The following is a 15,488-nucleotide window of genomic DNA, read 5'->3' as shown; positions in this document are numbered from 1 at the left end:
CCACTTCTAATAGCGGATAGAGTAACTCTGTTCTTCCTCTACCCACGTGTCCTCAGAAGAGTTAACAGGTGGTTGAGGGAGTCGGCCAGCGCCTCTAGCTTTACTATGGGGCTTTGCAGATCAGGCTTCCTCCCCTCCTCGGCCTCCTCCTTGCTCTCTCCCCGGCTCACATTATTATGCAGGTCACATCTTTAGAGCCTGCTGTCCTTTATAGGCCGTGATATGGTAAGACATCCCAATCCCGGCATGCACCGCCGCACACCGCTATATATAGGGCAAAAATAGCCGGGCCAGCTGCTTGCAGACACCGAGCCTTGTCATCCCTGGCCTTTGGGTTCCCTTGCTTAGGCACGGACAGGTCAGTACTGCAGCAGCAGCCATTAACCACATTTACGAACTCGAGAAATCATATTCTATAATCACCGGTTGTGTTGCATTAAATAGCAATTACTGTCAATCAGCATCAGCAGCGTTAATGGTCTGTGCCGGAGCCGCTCAGCTGACGTATCGCTTCCCACCACCTGTCGCGCAGGTCGCGTCTTAGAAGACTTGAGGATTTCATTCTGTAAATCGCCATACAGTACGTGAGCCTGACGGAACGCACTTGTGCCGCTGCGTGATATCACATGTTCTATTGCCGGCGCCATCCGGATGCTTTGAAGTTTCTGCAGATGATTGATTTTTATGACCAGATAGGATTAGACGTTTATTGCGCCTCGTCTACTTTTCTGGGACAATCCTGGTTTGACACCGTTTTTTTTTTTTTTTGTAAATCCGTTTGCCGGTTTATGTGATTTTTCTAACTTGGCACAGAAGGCTGGCGCTCAGTATATCGGGCGGAGCAGCAGCTGCGTGAGAATGTATGGAAAACCGTACATATAGCTCATCGATAGTTAATCGCTAAGGACCCGCCGATCGGGGTTCCCTGCGATGAGCTGATCGCCCGGCCCGCTGTCAGTGCAGCGGGCCGGACGTGCGTTATAGTGGATGGCAGCAGAAGTGTCTGGGCTGCCTTAATTGGCATTGAGATCAATGGGAGCCGAAGCGGCTATTACACTTCCGCGAGCGTCCGCAGTGTTAGAAGTGTAATAGCCGCTCCTGTTCGTTTCAGTGGGTCCCGAGCAAGAGATAAATATTGATCGAAATGACTGTTTTTGAATATTTTTACCCGTTGTTTACCATTTTGACCATTAATTAACCCTACACCAACTGGTAATTGATTATATTGAAGTTTCTAGTGTGAACAGCTAATTAATAACCAGTTGGATGTTATAAAAGGTTTCATGTTTGTCACGCCTCTTTCACATGGGCAACGCGAAATCACCACGAGAGAATCGCAGCGATATTGCGGTTTTGTGGCGCTACAAAGTTGTACATGTCATGCGACTTTATAACGCCACCTGTGAGGATTTTCGGGGTAAGGGCTTGTTTACATGATCGTATATCGGTATGGTTATCACGCCCGTGGTTGCAATGGGAGGGGGTGGAGCTAAACACTCTGCCCCGCCCACTCCCATTGCTGCTATGGACAAGGGGCGGAGAGAGGGCGGGAGCTTAGCTACGTCCCCATCCTGCCCACTCCCATTGCAAACTGCTCGGAGGTGAGGAGAGAGGCAGAGAGCCGGTGAGTGGGAGGGAAAGTGGGGGAACTGCTTAGATGAAAGCATATATTGGCCGACCATGAAAACGCTCATGTAAATAAGCCCTGAGGCTTAAAATATATGCCCTATTCCCAAAAATAAGCCCTAGCTGCAGTGAAAAAAAAACATCACCTAAGAAGCGCTGTCAGCTCCGGAGCGGGTCTCCTCTTCACCTCTGGCAATTGTCTTTAGTCTTCTGCCAGCCCTTCGTGGATTTGAGGATCGAAATGCCCGCCTACAAGAAGGGCTAGCTGAGATTGGTTAACAAGTGCTCTCACCCAATCATGGTCAGCGCTCAATGAACCAATCACAGCCATTCATTCATTGGCTGTGATTGGTTCATTGAGCACTGGTCTTAATGCAATTTGTAGCATTGTCGCAACGTGAGAAAATTGTACAACTTTGTTGCCCGTGTGAAAGAGGCCTAAGGCCGCATCCACATGGGCAACTTTATTGCGCGATTATGTCGCTATGCGATAGTGCTACAAATCGCAGGTATGTGGAGCCCATTCTTTCCTGTGGGTTGTTTTGCATCCCTGTAAGATGTTTTGTAGCCTGCGACATTACGAGACTACAAAATCGCGGCATGCTTTATACAGCCGCGATTTGCAATTTTTTTTTGTGCGGTGTGATGCGATTTTTACAGTAGGAACTCCTACTTTAAAAGCCCTAGCTGCACTAATAATATATAATCTAAGAAGTACTGTCATCTTTGTCGTGGGTCTTCCCTGAAGCTTCCCGGCACTTGCTTGCATGCTGCTCTGGCGAGTACAGAAGTGTGCTCGCTCATCTCTAGTGACAATCAGAGAGCACATATACTCTGATTGATTGATGGGTGGGTTATAACAACAAGAACAACAACAAAATGTCCCTATCATCCCTCCCCCTAGGACAGGGAGGTATAAAGGAGAACCACGGATGGTTTTCTGCTGCCCCCTTCCTTTCTGCTCTGGCAACTACCTGTAAATTTACTGTAAGTGACAACTTTAGTATTCTCAACCTCACTTCAAACGGCTGTAACTCCAGTTCTATCACAGCTATTGACATGCTTTTGGTGTCATTTTAAAGCTAAGTTAGTAGCTCTGATATAACCATTTAAAGTAGAATGAGCTCTATTGGTCCAAAACTATAATGTCCTTTCCCTGCTGAACGAACAGAGCTCCTCCTAAACTGTTGGGGGATAAAATTCTAATGTCTGTGACCAACTATGGTGGGAGGAGATGGGCAAGGGTGAAAACTTTGTCCTTGGTGATACTTTTTCCTGACTGGGGGAGAAGCAGTATTTTGGCATATATACTGTCGATCGTTGTATCTTCCTATTTCCAATTTGGGGGAGGAGTTGGGGGCTGGAAGTTTACGGCTCACCACAGGACCCAAGGACAATACAAACCTCCCATCAGGAAGAGAAATAGAGCAGGGGTTATGCATCTTCATAAAGCTTGGGGGCCTCCTTGACGGACTATTAGCTCCATATCTTGTAAAGCATCGCTTTTAAGCAGCCAGTGACCAGAGGAAGGTAAGTGTGGGAGCATAAATACCCTGTTTCCCTGAAAATAAGACATACCCTGAAAATAAGACATAGCATGATTTTCCAGAATTTTTGAGGATGCAAAATGATTTTTCAGGCTTTTTAAGGATGCTTTAAAAATATAAGCCCTACTCCAAAATTAAGCCCTGCTAACAGGTAATTAAAAAAGTAAATTTAAATAGTGTCCAGGTAGCTATACATGTAAAAAAGTTAAACCTTTTTGAGCAAAAATTAATATAAGACACTGTCTTATTTTCGGGGAAACACGGTAGGTGATATAGAGGACAGAATGAGAAGAATTCCCAACACATCTAAGTTTTGTTTCTTGAGTTGTTTTGCTTTAAATGACTTTAGTCGTTTGCGAAGAAAAAAAAAATTCATGTTTTCAACATCTCCTCTGGGATAAAAGGAAATGCAAATAAGGCAGAGTTTCTGGGGCACAGACTGGTGGGCATGTAAATGATATTCCCTCTAGTCAGCACTACAGAGCGGTAGGAATTGTTAGACTCGCATACACATGTTCAACCCTTGCCTACATTAGCATTTTGCAAGTGAGTGTATGCCGTCCTGAAGTCTTCGAAGTTGCTAGATTTTCTAGTTATATCTCTCTGGGGAATAGCTTGCTGACAATGCGACGGTTGTCATAAAGGGAGAAATTGTCAGCTCAGCCAGCCTTGCTATACCACCGCACTGAGTGCATGGAAGTAGAGAACCACTGCTAGCAAACGTGGAGGAAAAATAGAAGTTTTGCAGCAGCTCGGGTGGTATAAGTGGATTTCTCTATTTCAGCATTCCAGTAAAAGCATGAATCTAAAACCCAACACGAGTATTTTAAATATCTACATGTTTCAATGCCATGACTAAGAAATTCTGCTTAAAACATGTAGATGTTTAAAATACTCATGCTGTTTTTTTTTTTTTTATCCGTGTTTTTACTGTAATGCTGAAATAAAGAAATGATTTATATAATTTGTATCACCCATTATTTTTTATCCATATAGCGGTCATTACTTTTCACGTAGATGTTGGCACCCCCCTTTCTTGGATTTAGAAATGGCAGATGGGACTAGGTTTGCAGCTGATTTGTCCTTCACTATAATATTTTTCCATTAACCTTTGACTCTAACAGGTGTATATGTATACTCTTCTGGTAGCGGGGTTTGTACAGAGCTGATTGTGGCTGTTAACCCTTTAAATATCCCAATCGGCATTTGGGGGGACCAAACAGCCCTCCTGCAATGAGATTGTGAGGTGCCCTTTGGTTGCCATTAGAGATGAGCGAGTATACTCACTAAGGCTAACTACTCGAGCGAGTAGTGCCTTAGCCGAGTATCCTCCCGCTCGTCTGTCAAGGTTCGGCTGCCGGCGCGGGTGACAGGTGAGTTGTGGCAGTGAGTGGGGGGGGGGAGAGGGAGAGTGAGATCTCCCCTCCGTTCCTCCCCGCTCTCCCCCGCCGCTCCCCGCCCGCCGCCGGCCCCCCAATCTTTAGAGACGAGCGGGAGGATGTTCCCTAAGGCACTACTCGCTCGAGTAGTTAGCCTTAGTGAGTATACTCGCTCATCTCTAGTTGTCACGTCAGTCAAGGGCCTACTGAAGGCCCCTAGGGCTGCTATCTATGTCTGCCTACTGACAGACCTTTGGCCTGTGCTCATAAAATGCTGGTATAAATACAATACACTGCAATACTGAAGTCCTGCAGTGTATGATATCAGAAATTAAACGATTGCAAGTTCAAGGGAATTAAAAACAAAAAGGAAACTTTCACCTACCTAAAGCGCTATAAACTAAGTTATGGTGTTGTTGGGGGAGGTGATAGGGAGCCAGGTGATGTATTTTTTTTTTTATCCTCCCCTGCTCCCAGGTTGTTGCGCTCTTATCCACTGAAGTCTGCACACCACATGGGAATTTGACTCTTTTTCAAGTTGCCATGGCCATACTCTTTCATAAACTTGTGGGGTGGCAATCTGAAAAGAGTCGGATTTTCGGGTGACAGCGCAGGAAACGCACCCTCAGTCAGCCCCACCGATGCAAAGATAAAAAGTCATGTCCATCAGAAAATGGCAGCAGAAAAAATATAAGTTTTAAAACATGTTTTATTTATTAAAAGTAGTACAGCAAACAATACATAAATGTGATATTTTTGTTATCGTACCGACCCACAGAATAGTTGTCGTTTTTGCTGCAGTACGTACGTCATAAAAACAAGAAATCTCTGGTCCTAAAGTGGTTAAAGGGGGTCTGTCACAATGACTTTGCAGTCCTCCCTGAGAAGTAGTGCCTGTCATACTGGTTACAGTAATATGTCCGCTGTGTAGATCTGCACAGTAGTTCTGGAGTAACCTTCTTTTTATTAGTAGCAGCCAGACCCAGAAGTAGTCCTGCATATCCATGAGCTGCAGCTTAGCCACACCCATCCTGCCCTGGTTGGCAGCTCTCTTTCTAGGCACTGTAATAGGCAGACAGCAGTCGGTCAATAGCTGTAAGGTTGGGTGGGTATAGCTAGTCTGCAATGATGAATATCCAAGACTACTTCTTGGGATGCTTCTGATAAAATGTAATTTTCTCCAAACCTACTGCACAGATCCACACAGCAGACATATCACTGCAATCGGTGTGACTGGCAGTACCTTGTGAGAGGGGTGCAAGAAGATGGTGACAGAGTGCCTTTAATACCTTGAGTTGGGTTCATTATTGTGCATCTTGCTTCTTACTTATGAAAGTGGGTCAAATGGCCGCCCTCCAGGCAGGCATCGGGGTCCTGGCAGCGCTCACTGTTTAGTGCCAACATGATGGTATATTTAGTAAGATTTACTTACATGTTGCTGTGTATAAATATTCAACAAGTAGCCTGAGCCCGGAGCAAAGTCACATCCACGGAGAGGAGGAAGAGGGATGAAGTGGAGCAGGGGAAGGGGCGTTCTGTATAAAGGAACCAACTCGGCACGATATGGCTTTATAATGAACTCTTTTGCATGCTTTTGGGCGATCTGATATTTAATTTCTAGAGCCATAAGCAGAGAAGGATGATAGATGTTAGCCATACTCAGAGGCGTAACTTGAAGCTTCTGAGCCCCAATGCAAAATCTATAACAGGGCCCCCAACTATAATGCTTTACTCATAGTACTGGGTTACCTATATGGAGAAGAGGCCTTATGGGCCCCCTAAGGCTCCTGGGCCCGGGTGCAACCGCATCCCCTGCATCCCCTATAGTTACACCCCATATATATACAGTATTGTGTGTGTGTGTGTGTATATATAATATTTTTCTTCTTGCAGCATGGTCTATTTTTGGGCAATTTGAAAAACATCACATAGCACTTGCATGTCGTGCGATGTGCGTGTGAGGATCGCAATTTCACAGAAGCGATACGGTTTTTAATCGAAAATAGAGAATAATGCGGTATGTCCTATTTTCATCTGGTTTTCTGATGAAAATCACCTATTCAAATCACTTGGGTGCGTTTAAAAAAGAATGCACTCGCATCATGCAGTCCGGTTTTATTGCAAGTAACCATGGCGACCATAAAAATAAAAAATTAATAGATCAAAAATGCGGAGCCTGTACATCCTATGTGTGTGAAAAAAGAATGTAAATAGAGATGAGCGAACGTACTCGGTAAGGCCGATTTCGCAATCGAGCACCGCAATTTTCGAGTACTTCACTACTAGGGTGAAAAGATTCGGGGGGCGGGGCGTGGCGTGGTGGAGCGGGGGGTAGCAGCGTGGAACAGGTGGGAGCTCTCTCTCCCCCCCCCCCCCCCCCCACTCCCCTCTGCAACCCCCCGCTCACCCACGGCGCCCCCCGAATCTTTTCACCCGAGTAGTGAAGTACTCGAAAATCACAGTGCTCGATTGCGAAATCAGCCTTACCGAGTACGTTCGCTCATCTCTAAATGTAAATTAAAAATCTTAAACACATAAAAATTGCAAGAAAAATCACTTTTTTTTTTACTGCCGCCCGTGTGAATATAACCTTTAGACTGTTCTAAATGCCCTTGTTTTCGGAGCAATTCCGTTCCTATTGGAGAAGCAGAGTTCTGCACTGTTTTCAGCCATCCAGTTGAAAAGGGAGTGGAAGCAAACATCGCTGGGGCCCCTCTCTCCACGGGCCCCATAGCAGTAGCATGGTCTGCCTCTGTGGTCCATACACCGTTGCCTCATGCCATAAGTACACAAATAATAAACTTTGCACTATACTTGTCCTTATGGATGGGTAAAAACTGATAGATGGGTGGGAGTCCGACCATTGGGGCACTCGCCGGTCACGAGGACAGGGGTCCCATTTGCCCACTTCCAGTCACTTCTGCATCGCAGCTCTGACCGGAGTGATGCCACTTTGAATAGAGATTTGGCCACACATGCATGGTGCAGTTCCATTCATTTCAGCGGGACTGACGGAAATAGTTAGGTGCAAGTCATAGAAGATGAAAGCAGCGGCACGGCACATGCTTGTCTGTTGCTGCATTCAATCTCCTCCTGTCTGTGGGGGTTCCATTGAGGAGGAGAGGGGGACATGGGACTGCCGTTCTTGGGATGAAAACTGATTTTGGTGCACCCCCTTTAATAATTAATTGAAATATAAATCCCCTCGGACATTGTGGTCTGTTTATAGCAGGGACCGAGGCAGACTCTGCAAAAAGTTTCTAAACTGATAAAGTTTACCTCTGAGTTTATCTATAGCTATCCATGACCGCTATGTGATAATCTGCAGGTGATATGGAGCTTGCACATGTCTATAGTAAATAGGTCTATCAGGTGCTGCTACAGTGAACCCTGAACATCACAGGTAAGGGGACACTATCTGTATCTGGAGCAGATAACTAACCGGGTCACCTTTCCGTGTGACATTTCACTCCTAAAAGGACCGCTACCAGTATTAGATATCCTGAGCAGTTTAAAAGCATATTATCCACCTGTTCATCCGTCTGTAACCTATTAGCGTGACTGATACATGTGGGGTAAGGAAGTGACAACCCATGTAGACCACCACAGACCAATGTTATGTTTGTGCAAGACGCAACCACAGTGACCAGCATGGATGTAAATATAATGTCCTAAAAGGGTGAATGCACATAAAGTACAAAAAAATGGAAACTGACCCTAACCAACTAATATAAGCAGGGTGATCGCCCTAATGAGGGCGACCCCACGTCAGGAACCTAGGGTGACCCTGCCTTTCCCTAGTTGGTAATAGAGAATGCTTTCATTCAGGAGCGACAGCTGTTTGAGCATGGAGGCGTAGCGGGCCGGAGATCGTACTGAATGCCCGCCTATGTTCACTGCAAACAGGCAGTCGCTTAGAGATTGAATGACTCCTGTTTACACTGAGTGAGAAGTCACTCAGAAGTCATTTCCTTTCGGCTCTCTGAAACGGAACAAATGGTGACTGCTGAGGAACTTCTCGCTCTATGCCCTATCGGGGGCTGTGTACACGGGCCGATAGTCACCCATAATCGTACATTTGAGCGATTTTATGCAAGCAACCTGCAGCCCATGTAAAGGTACCTTTAGCTTTAACTTGACACCCAGATACAACAGGGAACCACAGACCAGATAGACTTCCAACAGAAGTCAGATCCGATATCTTCAGACAGTCATACCAGACCAGATGAATGATCGCCACGCTCTGAGGGGAGGGACCAAAAGTTATATATATATACAGACTAACGGCAATTGTCTGGCTTGGCTGGCCCACCTCCCAGCCAACTAATCTACCCATACACAGCAGAGGATGTGTGACTGTGGGCGCCCAGCACTAAAATTTACAGCATAATGATGTAGCGGGCCAGGGCTGGTGGCGTGATGTCATCCCGAACCGGATCCCCATACTATGAACAGTGCCCATGACAGCCAAGTCACGAGGTGCTGGTTCCTATACCCAACAGTTGACAACAATATTTGCCCGTAGGGGAGAAAACCTTCTTAATATGGCATCCACTGGGACACAGAATGATTATTTTTCTGTTGGAATTACAGAATCCAACCTAAAAAATGAGGAAATCGTATTCCGACCCCATAGACTTCTATGGGTGCTGTATTATGCTACTGTGAGGTTGTATGGGGTCATCTTAGTGAGTGTGTCTATCTGCTTCTGCATTGGGGTTGTATATACAGCTGCAGTGACAGAAGACGAGTGTGATCCATACTTAGAACCTGCTAGGAGTCGGGGCTGGTAGCCATGTTGACCTTATTAGGTAGGAGCTCGGGGCCAGGATGTAATGTGACCTACTGTAGGACTGAGTCTAGACAGGTGACGGGGTCCGTGCAGGACAGCAGCTGTTCACAACCCCCATTCATCTTCCCGAGACATTTTCTGTAAGTGTATGTTATACATGAGCCGTGAAACAGAAGTTGTTCTATACGTTGCATTGCAAGTTTTGGAAGTGCCCCATACATACTTTTACTGTATACGTGCCCAGGTCAAAGTGTATTCACGTTGGTCACAGTTCCTATGGGGCAGGGGCGTAACTAAAGGCTTAGGGGCCCTGATGCAAAAGGTGAGCTGGGGCCCCCCTCTATCTGTATCTGTACCCGTACCCATACCTAAACCATGCTGTACAGAGGCATAACTTGAAGCTTCTGGGCCCCAATGCAAAACCTGTAACAGGGCCCCAACTATAATGCTTTATTCCTAGTACTGGGCTCCCTATATGGAGAAGAGAGGCCTTATGGGCCCCCTAAGGCTCCTGGGCCTGGGTGCAACTGCATCTCCTGCACCCTCTATAGTTACGTCCCTGCTATGGGGCTTGCCATTTACTCATGTCACAAACTGATACCCTTGTATATTGTGGATGACGGTTTTTAACAGGTTGGCAGACATTGGTATAACAGTGGGCATGCAAATATTACAATGGTAAGAGGACAGGTGCCCCACAAAGGCCTATAGTACAGCTAGTTAGAGAGGAAAGTGGGATTATAATGCTAGTTCACATATGTCTGGCGATCTAGAGACCTTGTAAAGCCACTCCGCATTGGAATGCCAGATGGATGCTTTACTCCATGAGTCACGTCCGGTATAACATAGGCTTAAATGGGGCACAGCAATGGCTTTAAAATATACTCATCATCTTTTAATTCGGTGCAACCATGCTAGAGGAAAACTATGGTGGATCATCGGATGTACATGAAGCCAGCCTAGGAAGATGGTCCAATGACTGCTAAATGTGCAGTAATATCGTGCTGGATACAAATATAACTTGTACAATGTATAGATTCTGTATAACATCGTTAGTAGATACAATGCATATAACAGTATTAGTGGCTGGGTAGAGGCCAGGTATAATGCATCTGGGACCAGGACATACAAGGGCTCTATGCAGATGTCAGTTCAGGGGTTCTGTCATAAATGGAATATTGTGGACAGTTTTGGGCACCGGTACTCAAGAAGGACATATCAAAGCTTGAGTGGGTACAAAGACGGGCAACTAAAGTAATAAATGGAATGGGCGGACTACAATACCCAGAGAGGTTATCAAAACTGGGGTTATTTAACTTAGAAACAAGATAGCTGAGGGGCGACCTAATTAATATGTATAATATATCAGGACAGTACAGAGATCTCTCCCATCATCTGTTTATACCCAGGACTGTGACTGTAACAAGGGGGCGCTCTCTGCGTCTAGAGGAACAAAGGTTTCTGCACTGACATAGAAGGGGATTCTTTACTGTAAGAGCAGTGAGACTATGGAACTCTCTGCCTGAGGACATGGTGATGACGAACTCCCTAAGAGTACAAGAGGGGCTTGGATGCCTTTCTTGAGCGATACAATACTATATGTAATATCACTGATTACTTCAGAAGGGTCGGTGACCCGTGGATTATTCCAATTACCAGGTAGGAATTTTTTTACTAAAAGCAGGAAAATTGGCTTCAAGCTCATTGGGGCATTCTCCCTTCCTCTGGATCAACAGTGGGGGGTAATAGGCTGAACTGGATGGGATGCACATGTAGCTTTTCTATAAGCGATGTCTGAACATTGCTGACTATGCCATCCGGACCCTACATTTTCCAAAAATGAATCGATGAAAGTAAATCTACATTGCCCAAGCCCTTTTAAGGTCACATTGAGCTTTCCATAACTGTAAATCCCTGATGTATTGCTCATGATACAGCTCTTTGCAGAATGCGGCGCTGCCTCTGTTCCCGTTCTCGGGCCACTACATAGAAGGGCTCTCTTTTTTTTTTTTTTTTTTTTAAGTTTCTAAAGGGGTATGCTGCTGCCCCTTGTGGGTAAACTGGGAGTGACCTGCTCCTAGCAGAATTATACTGTATGTATCTGAAGATTTGTGTGCAGGATACAGATAAGGCTTCAGGGAACAGAGATGAGGGCTGTTGTGAAGGCACAAATTAGGTTTATTCTTCCAGCTCATTAAATATACATAGAAAAAGCATTAGCGCCGGCTAGGACTAGAAGAAGGAGTCCATAGCACAACGGGCAGGACGGAGATAACACAGGAGTACAGTAAGTTATGTCACATCCACAGCAGCAATGTATGCTTTGTTTTATGCTAATATACAGCAACATAGAGGCGTACTCAGAGCAAGTGTACACAATGCAGATTAGATTTGGCCAGGCAGGTTTGTCATAGGGATATGTACAATTTAAAAGCACAGGACAGTAATACCAGTACATGGAGCACAGGCTACACAGTATATATAGCACTATATAGTCTATATACAAAGGAGCGTGTGTGACTTTGGTCTGTGAAAGTGATATATGTTTGTGGTAGGATACCCTCTTCAATTCCACCTCCAATGGTCCTTGTTCATGATTTCCAGCCTCTGCCTGACTTGGGTTAGATGGCACCTTGTGCATAATGCTTTTTAACTTTAACCCCCTCCCCTTTCCAAGTAAAAATATATATTGCGCTGATAGGAATCTGCCTGAATACTGCTTGTGCAAACACCAGCTAGATAGTAGCATACGCACCCCAGAACACTTCTGTGAAGAAATACGGTACCAGAGCCAAGCTCAAAACATAAATACAGTACCACAGCCAAGTTCAAAGAATAAAAAAATGAAGTAGAGCTAAGCAATTGCAGGCGTGCCAATGAGTTGATAGTGACACCTCCGAATATCAGAGGGGAGCAGACAGAGCCAGGAGCAGGATAATTCTTGTAGCTCCACAGGATGCTACCACACAGAGGAAAATGATCATCTGGCTGGGTGATCCTAAGGGGATGATCACCCTGAGCCTACATCCACCTGGGGCCTCCCTATAAGCTGCTGGCCAGTGGACTGTGTGACCCCAAAGATTGTACATGGCTAAGGCCGGCCATGACTGCAGCTAATTAGCGAGCCTTTTTTATGCGTTTGCCCATTCATCGGCTGATCATTGCCCTTTTACACGGCCCGATTGTCTGGCAAATGAGCGTTTGTGCCCGATAATCGAGCTGTATAAAAGGGATTTGAGGTCTCCTTCACACGGGCATATGTGTTTTTGTGCGTGACTCAGCACAACGTACTTGCGCTATAAATGAGCACTTGTATCGGCCTATTTTGCTGTACTTTTTGTGTTCGCAGGGCATGTTTGATTTGCGCGTAGCACACACACACACCTGATTTTATATGGTTATTTAGCCTAAAGGGTTTCAGATGTATTCTTTTCCTAACTGAATTGCGCAGTGTTTTATGCAACTCCTTGCATATTATGCGCTTATTTGTGTAACCCCATAGACATCTATGGGGATGTTCGGTGTGCAAATGTACGCAAAAATAGAGCAGGTCATATATATATATTTTTTTTTTGGCGTGCGTGACAAATGCGTGTGCAAAATCAGTAAGGTTGTGTTCTCTGCGTATTGTGCATGCAAATATTCCCGTGTGAAGGAGCCCTAAGGGTTGCCATAGGCATTAGATTTAGATTGACCGAGCATGCCGATTTCAGCTGTACTCGCTGATCATCTAATGTATAGTATATGGGAGCTTCCCGAAAGGCGTCGGGGCAGGGGCTTAACTATAGAGGGTGCACGGGATGCGGTTGCACCCGGGCCCAGGAGCTTTAGGGGGCCCATAAGGCCTCTCTTCTCCATATAGGGAGCCCAGTACTATGAATAAAGCATTATAGTTGGGGCCCTGTTACAGGTTTTGCATTGGGGCCCAGAAGCTTCAAGTTATGCCTCTGTGCAGCATGGTTTAGGTATGGGTACGGGTACAGATAGAGGGGGGGCCCAGCTCACCTTTTACATCAGGGCCCCTGAGCCTTTAGTTACGCCCCTGCGTCGGGGAGATAGGATTTAGGCAGTTGGGTTTCAATCGGCTGATCCTTTTGTTTTAGGGAAAGAAGTCGCCGGTAGCGTCTTTCCAAATGTGTATGGGGGTGTTGGGGGAGATAGCTATTGACCGGGCGAGCGTGCGGCAGACGCCATCTAATGTGTTTGGCCCAGGTTTGGGCGTACACACACTATCATGTTCTTTAAACCCCTCTATCATCTGCCGCCCCTCGGCCTTGCACGTAGTGTTCCACGGTCTATACGTTTTCCCCGGAGTGTTCCTTTGATGCAGAAGAAAGGCCCTTTGTTAATCCTCCGGCTCCTGCAATATCTCTTTAATTATCCAGCAGTAGTTTCCGGTTAGCAGAGCGCAGGACGTATCCCTTTCCATGGGCATAGTAATCTATTCTTGCCGTCTGTAGGAGCTCCTCCCATATAAAGGTGTGAGATCAGGTAAGTGGGTAGGAGATCCGTCCCTGCAGATAGGAGGCAGATGAAGAACTGCAGGTGCGAGGGCATTGCTTCCAGCCTGGCTACCCAATAGTTAACGCCTCTCACCATCACATCCTGCGTCATTCTGCTTCTTGCTCTCAGCCTCCGCAGCTCCCTGGTCGTCTTCATGTCGTTTATCTCATGTACCCTTAATGGGCTGACATGCTAAAGTCTGCCAGCTTACCACCCCGCTCACCGGTCAGCTGAGGAGGCGACCTCTGCAACGTGACATTGACAAAGGTCATTGGTGTTTTCTATGTATAGGTCTATAGGTAATCCGTATGCAGTGAGTTAGCCTTCTTGTGTCATTTTATTGCTTTACAATTACGTTTCTGCATTCGTTCCATAGACTATTATTGCATGCATTAGCTTCAGAATGGATCGGATATGTATGAATTATTATATGTACATGTCAATGCTGCCAAGTCCCATAAAAGCGTATATTTGGTGCTGCAAGGGAGGGGATGGGATTTCTGTGAAATACAAAGATGTCATTGTTTAGTAGTAGAAGCTTGTATTGTTATCATCCAGTGCTGATATATTTATTGGCATAGGGACAAAATCCTATACTGAGACGTGCCGTATAGGACATATTGTGTCCGCGATAATGTCAGCCTACACAAGTCTATACGGTGGAAGCTTACCGGCATCCTCATCCATTTTGGGGTATCTCTACGTGGGAGTATATACATAGAAGGCAGGAGGTCCCATAGTGTCTATAACCCCCAAATCCATGTCTTGTAGGAGAACCCATACCGATTCCCGGCTATGAGTCACCACCATCTGCCGAAGAGCCGAAATGTAAATGGGTGTAGTGCAGGAAAAGCAAAGTATATAGTCCATTGCATCCATTGATCGCTATAGGGGATCTACAATTTAGGGGATGCATTAGACTGCTTTAGCTGATGCATCCTGAACAGGAGAAGCCCCTCTAATATTGTATATTAGGAGAGGTGGTCTGCAGTAAACAACCCTTTCATCCAGCATCTATAAAGCCCAACAGGTGGAGCATTAACGGGCTGCATTAAAGGGTGAATATTGAGAAGCAGGGAAGAAATGGCGAGGATTTAGGGGAGAGACGGTCTCTAAAATCGAAATGTCATCCCAGCAATGATTCATCACTGATGATAGAGCCCGTTGCCTGTGTCCTCGGCCCTGCCATTGAGCTGTATGACTCTTGGACAGGTTACACCATTACATGTACGCCTAGTGTCGCCTGGGGGTGGGGGGTGTTTAGTTTCTACATACATTTCCATTAAGGAGGAGAGTATATAGACATACTGTATTTATCTGTCGGTGTCATGTCTTGCATCGCGTTTGATGCTACAAGGGTTAATTTAAAGCACAGAAGCAACAGGGGACTGGTGATTGCTGCGGCTGCCGCCTCTAGAGGCATGCTGCTTGTAGCCTCAGGCGTTGGGGAGGAAGTGCATTCATTTCCCAGTACAGTTCAAAAGTAATGAACAGTCTACGACTAAGGGCGACCTTACACGGAGCAATTATCGTCCGAATAGTCGATCAGTTGAGTGAGTGTAAAAGGCAGTTGCTTCTTATAAACATGAGTGATGAGTAGAGATGAGCGAGCATGCTCGTTTAGGGCAATTACTCAAACGA

General features: G+C 45.8%; 1 protein-coding gene across 4 annotated transcripts in view; it reads left to right on the top strand.

Annotated features, from left to right (window-relative positions):
• The first annotated feature begins 275 nt into the window (after positions 1–275).
• Positions 276–15,488, top strand: part of AK1 (adenylate kinase 1) — a 30,655-nt gene continuing 15,442 nt past the window's right edge. Inside the window, exon 1 of one of the 4 annotated variants that reach the window (XM_066580582.1) lies at positions 276–358. The gene's annotated coding sequence lies outside the window, so the exon portion shown is untranslated. Of the gene's footprint in view, positions 359–1,595; positions 1,625–3,135; positions 3,157–14,012; positions 14,115–15,488 lie in introns of those variants that run through there. The other 3 variants (XM_066580585.1, XM_066580584.1, XM_066580583.1) reach the window with 3 other exon arrangements.

This window comes from Eleutherodactylus coqui, chromosome 10 (assembly GCF_035609145.1).
Source record: "Eleutherodactylus coqui strain aEleCoq1 chromosome 10, aEleCoq1.hap1, whole genome shotgun sequence".
Lineage (NCBI taxonomy): Eukaryota > Metazoa > Chordata > Amphibia > Anura > Eleutherodactylidae > Eleutherodactylus > Eleutherodactylus coqui.
Note: the sequence above shows the minus strand (reverse complement) of the source record. Positions and strands in the feature narration are given on the sequence as shown.